The sequence below is a fragment of the Echinops telfairi genome, unplaced genomic scaffold (assembly GCF_000313985.2).
Source record: "Echinops telfairi isolate 266 unplaced genomic scaffold, ASM31398v2 ScPeMD7_33;HRSCAF=127, whole genome shotgun sequence".
NCBI lineage: Eukaryota > Metazoa > Chordata > Mammalia > Afrosoricida > Tenrecidae > Echinops > Echinops telfairi.
In genome coordinates this window covers 1,449,859-1,456,626 of record NW_022103930.1, presented here as the reverse complement: position 1 = coordinate 1,456,626, position 6,768 = coordinate 1,449,859, and positions in this window count along the sequence as shown.

Genomic DNA, 6,768 nt, shown 5'->3' with positions numbered 1-6,768 from the left:
AGTGAACTCTTAGTGTACTCTGAGCTTAGCATTATGGTCTCTCTCTCCCTTTACACTTGCACTTTTGGAAGGGTTTTTGTTGTTCGGTGCCTTAGAATTGATTCTGCCTCCTAGAGACCCCACGTGAACCCAACCAAATACTCGTATTGCTGTTCTGGGCCCTACATTACCCTCACAATCATTGCTATGCTTAAGCCTCTTGTTGCAACCACTGTGTTATTTTAATCCATCTCCTTAAAGGTCTTCCTCTCTTTGTTGACTCTGCTTTACCAAGCATGATGCCGGTTGCCAGGGGCTGGTCCCCCCTGACGACATGTCCAAAATATATGAGATGAAATCTTAGCATCCTTGCTTTTAAGAAGTACTCTGGCAAGATAGCCTTGTGAGGGGGCTGCTTTTCTCCAGGTGTATTTTGAGGGCCTTCCAATGCGAAGAGCTCATCTTTCAGCACTAGATCAAACAAGGTTCCCCTGTGACGCCTGAAGGTTCAAGGGCAAGTTTTAAAAGGAGGCGCTAGCTCGGCCCTCCTTTTTTCTCTGTCTTCACCTGAAAGCCCTGCTGACACCTGCCCACCAAGGTTGATCCTGCTCTTATCTGAAATACCTGTGACATGATTTCCAGCAACATGTAAGCTCAACAGTGTGACTCTCTGAAAGGTGGCTGGTGGAAGTAAGCATGTAAGCATGGAGGCTACCTGAAATGATGATTTTAGTAGTATTATCTGTATAATAATATAATATATTATTTGTATATAATTATATACAAATTATTTGTATAATTACAATATATTATTTGTATAGTAATATAATAGTATAAGTGACTAGAGCGTCACTTCTGACTTTTTATAGTTCCTCCATGATTGAAAGGGGAAAAAATTGTACTTTTAGACAGAGCAGGACATTAAGAGATGTGAGGTTAAAGTTGTAATTGATGGCAGTGACTAAAGTTGAGCCATTGGTTCCTATTTTGGGGTGATAAGAACTTGGTAAAAATCTATGGGTCCTTTCTTCAAGAAGAAATAGAAATCATCTAGCAGACATATTATTTTGTATTTTAAGTTATTTGGGGTGGTTCATTGGGCACCCTGAATTCCATTCATGAGCCTCAATCAAGAACTCACATTTAGCTAAAGAAGCTAGTAAAAATATATATGAGTAAAATACCTGTCATCATCTCTTGTTTCCCAAGCCACTCTTAATTTCTGACTAAAATATCATGTACATCCTAGTTAGAGGCATCACTCGGTTGTTTTCCTTAGAACAACAAAAGAAAAACAGAACTGTCCATCCAAATGAACCCCAACCCGATGATTTGGAAATAGCACAGCCTTCTGTGGACTGGAGCCTAAGACTGTCTTGACGACAATGAACGTCACTAACCACCCAATGATAGCGTGAAAAGACATAGCCCTCATAGTGCATCCCTGTTCAGTACCTTAAAAGCCACAGGGCCTTAAAGAAGTTATCTGACCTCACTGAGTCTCAAGGTTACAATCATCAAAGTAAGAATGACTAACGGACATGGCCCAGAGTGTAGGTCATTGAAGCCCTACACCTGCCCCCTCAGCTGAACAGAGTCAAGGACTAGAGCCCTCAGTGAGGAGGGTATATACCCAGTAGACCTAATACAAGGATTATATGGGATTTGTTCTATTTTTTGGTTCGAAAGTTTGACGGAATGTTTTCCTTCTTTAATATTCTGAAAACCTCACTTCATCAGTTGAGAGAATAACTATGTTGGATATAATTATTTTATGTTCTAGAGAGAAAAGCAAGGTTTACCAACTTTAATTAATTCTGCCTCTCAATTTTCAGATATGACCTTGAAGAAGAAAAGTTTTCAAATGCTATTTTTTACTAAAATTAATTTAGGAAAAATTGAAGTTGATAAAATACAATAAAGTTCACTAACTAAGAACAGAATGTAATATATATTTTATCCAGTACATTCATACATTTATTAAAGAATAACCTAAAAGGCTTGCCAAGAAATGGATGCAGACCCAAATAGATAATGTGTTAGGCACAGTTGTCTATAGAAACAAAACCAGCGACACTCAGATAATTATAAGTAAGGGCTTTAAATTAAGACATAATCTTATATCAAGAAGGTGTCCTAGTTCAGTCCAACTTAGGTCCGTGGCTCCAAAGCTAGGCCAAGGCTCCTTTAGACTCACGTAGCTGCAGGCCGATGACGTGGAAAGGTGAAGCTGGACTCACAGGGCTGCAGGTGCAGATTCTGTGGACCCAAGGTCAGTGAAGACCCAGTGGGATTTGATGGCTCTCAGGATTGGTGGGCTCATCTGGGGGCCCCCTTGCAGGCAAACACAGTCACAGCAGGCAGGAAGGCAAGGTGGCAGAGAAATAGGAGAGGGCTTCCGCGTGGCTTATAAAAAGGCCACATTTTCCAGGAAGGATTTTCAGGCTGTGATCTGACAATGACAGGTTGGCCTCCATTCTTACTAAGTGCAAATTGACTTAAAATATGAACTACCACAGGCAACACACTGTTTGTTACCCAGGAATAGCTAATTTTTTTCCTTAGATTTCAAACCAAATGAACATTTTGCTCTCAAAACTATTTTTCTTTTCATTTCTGTAATATACTGATATTTTGGCTGCTAATTATAAACTGATTTGTTAGCATGCTTGCTAATTCTTCCAGGCCCTCAGAATAGTAATGGTAACAATTATTCAGCTTCTACAGCATACCTGACATTGTGCTAACCACTCGATCTATGTTATCATTAGAGCTACTGATGCCTTACTGTCTCCCCTCACCCCACCCCACTCTACCCTCCCACACACAAACTATGTGTCGACTTCCTGGCCTTGGTATCAGTGGTATGGTCCAGTTTGTAAAAACCATCTATCTTTTGTTGTGTTAATAAGGCTATACCAGTGTAGGGCGCATCCTAAACCTAACCGCTCTGAGCTACAATAAAGGCCAGAATTGATACAAAAGCACAAAGAAGAAAGCAGACAGACAGATCTCATGTGAGGATCATCTACAGGCCCGCAAACACCAAGAAAGCAAGGAATGCATAGGGATACTGATAAAAAAGATTCAACAGAAACTAAACCCTGATCTAGACTTTCAGCCTCTGAAAGTGTGCGGGAAATAAACTGTTCTTTGAAGTCACACAATTGTGATATTTGTGTCACAGAGGTACCAGAAAACCAAGGCACCCAAAATAAACCATTGTTTTCTTCTTTTTCACAAACTAGGCAACTTGATTCCCTAGATGTTAAGGGAGTTACCCTAGCTCTCACTGTGGTATGCAACTCTAATATCTTAGTTGCCTTCGACAGTGTCACCAGGCTTCTTCTAAAGCTTAGTGGGTAAGTTCTACACGCTCTCAAGGTAGGAACATGGACAAGAACGAGAACCACAGCGATGAGAACATCTACGTCCTGAGGCATTCTGCTGGTGCTCCAAAGATCCCCCTCTCTGAGCTGGGTTCTCGAATGTTCTAGTGCTGGCCCTCCCCTGGCAGACAACACCGAGATTCCCCTTCTCTATAGGTGTGACCCCTTAGGGTCGCCACCACCATCTTCTTTTCTCTTTCCTGGCACTTCTCTTTCTGTAATGGCCAAAGTCACGAAGTCTGCAGCCATCACAAGGGCCTTCTCTCTTAGGCTGTGGCCTGATGGGCACGTGCTCAGTTCTACTCACTAGAGAGGGGAGGACCCTGCTCAGAGGGCTGGCCTCCACCCCCCTGTCCAAAGGACAAGAGACAGGGTGACTGTTGGCCTCCAAGTATGTTCACAGTAAACTGAAAGCATTTGAAACCCATCATTGCCTGTGCTCAGGTCTCTCTGAGAAGCTCAGTACTTTGCCACAGTGAGTACTCGGTGAATTGCTGTTGAAAATGTGGAAAGCACCGCATGCAAAAGGAAAAGAATAAAGCAGTCACCCATTTCCATTCTGAGCCAGGGTCAGTGTTTCTTGGTTAGTGATGTCTGTCTCAATTTACTACAGTACTGAGAATCTGTTTAGGAGTCCCTGAGTGGCCTACACCATTAAGGACTTGGCTCCAGCCAAAAGATTGGCAGATTGAACATGCCCAGAGGTGCCTCAAGAGTCAACGTGCTCCCTGAAGGAGAGCCTTGAAAACTCTCTTGAGCAATCCTCCTCTGCACGAAACCCAAACGCACTGCTGTTGAGTTGGTCCCGACTCATAGCAACCCTATAGGACAGGGTAGAATTGCTCCTTTGGGTTTCTGGAACTGTAACTCGTTATAGGAGTAGAAAGTCTCATCTTTCTGCCTGAGTCTGCTCGTGGTCTCCAGTGGCTGACCTTGGAGTTAGCAGCTCCATGTGTACCCACTACTCTCCCAGTGCCCCTCCTCTATACTTAAGGGCTGGTTAGCATCGATTGATCTGTGCTCAGTTACTCTCCAGATGGTTGGTGGCTGGAATATGCTCAGCAGCACCATGCCAAAAGCCCAAGAGAAAGGTTTCCATGAAGATTCCAGCCAAGAATGCCCGACAGAGCAGCCACACAGTGTATCATCATGAGTCAGAATTGATGCAAGGGCAACGGATTTGCCTTTTTCCTTTTCTGTTATCTGAGTTTGAGGTTGCTTGCGTACATTTTAAGTCTATTGCAAATACATAAACAGGTAGGCTTGAGCTAAAGATTGCTGTGGCTGTTAGGTGCCATCGAGTCGGTTCCTACTCATAGCAACCCTATGTACACCCGCAGGAAGCCCTGCCGGGCCCTGCGCCATCCTCACGATTGCGCTTATGTTGGAGCCCATGGATGCAGGCACGGTGTCAGTCCATCTCATTGAAGGCCTTGCTCTTTTTCTCGCCCCTGCTACTTTATCAAGCATGATGTCATTCTCCAGGGACTGCTCTCTCCTGAAATGTCCGAAGTACATGGGGCAACATGCAGTGAAGTCTTGCCACCCTTGCCTCTGAGGAGTGTTTTGGTTGCACTTCTTCCAAGACAGATTTGTTGGTGCTTTTGGCAGCCATGGAACAGTTCATCCTGAAGTGGGGTGCTTGACATGTGCGACAAACAGAGCCCTGACAGCATGGTGGGTGTTAGTTGGGCCAGGAACAGCATGGTCAGCAATTCAGAGTCACCATCCACCCCATAAGAGAAAGACAAGGTTTTCCACTCTCATAAAGAGTTGGTTTCAGAAGCACAAAGAGAGAAAGGAAGGAAGCAGATTAAGTAGGAATGGTAGGAAGGGAACCAGAATTGAGACTTGCAAGCCATGTTATGTCAAAATGATCCTTTCTGGGGCTGTAAATGGCTCCGTGAGATGTGTGCCGGGAATAGCCGTAAAACCAGAAATCATCGGGACCTTTCACCACAGGTTGAAGAGCATTCTCCGGGTTTAACTTACAATCAAGTCCAGTTCTAAAACGACTTGAGTATCTAATTAAACTGACTGGAGGATTTGGGGCAGTAACTCAAGGAAATTTATGAGTTTCCTCCTTTTGTGTGTGTGGTAAATCTTGAAGTTGGGTAGAAATTCATTACTATGCACATGCAATCCTTAGGGCCATAAAACATTTACTGTAGACACAGTAGCCTATCTGTTAGGATGTCATCATATGTGGGGAATGTGAGACAGATATGAAAAAAACATAAATATGAAAGCAAAGTGCATGATCGATAAAGCTTCAATTATAAATTCCAGAAACGAAGTAAAGCTAGCTGCAAAGAGAAAGAAAGAGAGTGCTAATTCATTCTGAAGATCTGTGGGAGTTCAGAGACTCCTCGGGCAGGGGGACAGTTTGGTGTCGTTGTTGTTGTTGCTGCTCTCAAGTTTAGTCCCGTACTCTTTCCCACTTCATGGACAACAGAACTAAGTGTTTCCTGGTCTTGCCACATCCCCGTGATCCAATGCAGACTGGGATTGTTCTGTGGGATAGTTCATTGTTTGATTGATTAAAAAAACAGCTACATGTTCAACCTTTCTTCCTGGTCTGTCTTAGTCTGGCAGCCACACTTGCTCAGCATCACTGTAACACACAAGCCTCCACTCACAGATGGCTGGTGCTTGGTTATGAGATGCATTGGTTACCAATTAACCTGCGTCTTCTGCATGGAAGCTGAGAATTCTGCCACTGAACAACCAGTCATGCCTTAGAAAGCGCTTATCCAGAAGCAGAAAATATCCAGGCCTCTCTTTATCTCACAGCTTCTCTCCCTACCTGCTTCGTTCTTAGCTCCCCCTGCACTCAGAAGAAAAATCTCATTGAACAAGCTTAAATCAGACTTTTTTTTACTATTGGTCCAAGTCATTATACCATGAAAACACAACCAAGTAGTATCTGTACATATTGCTGCCAGCCCTACCTCTGGGAGCCACGCTCAAAATAATGTCTGCTATGTAGACATGCTATTAGGTTATCCAACATCTATCTACATATTTATTTTATTTGAAGATAACCTTGAGAAACATTCCTGGAGTTATTCTTTAGGAGGGTGCTGAATTTTTTACTATTGGGCTGGAACATCGTCATTGATGGTTGGATCATATGGTTAATGCAATTGACCTCACTAAACGATACACACGAAAAATGTTAAGTTGGCAAATGTGTTACTTGCACTTTTACAAAAAGAAAATTAATCACAACTCTCTTAGGCAGGGTTGTCTAGAGAAACAAAACCAATGTGACACTCATCCATGTATGGGGAAGAAGTTTATATCATGAATAATTGTATATCAAGAAAGCATGCCAACTCAGGTCTGATGCTAGCCGGAGCCTCTTCAGACTCAGCATAACTGCAGGCTGATGAAGAGA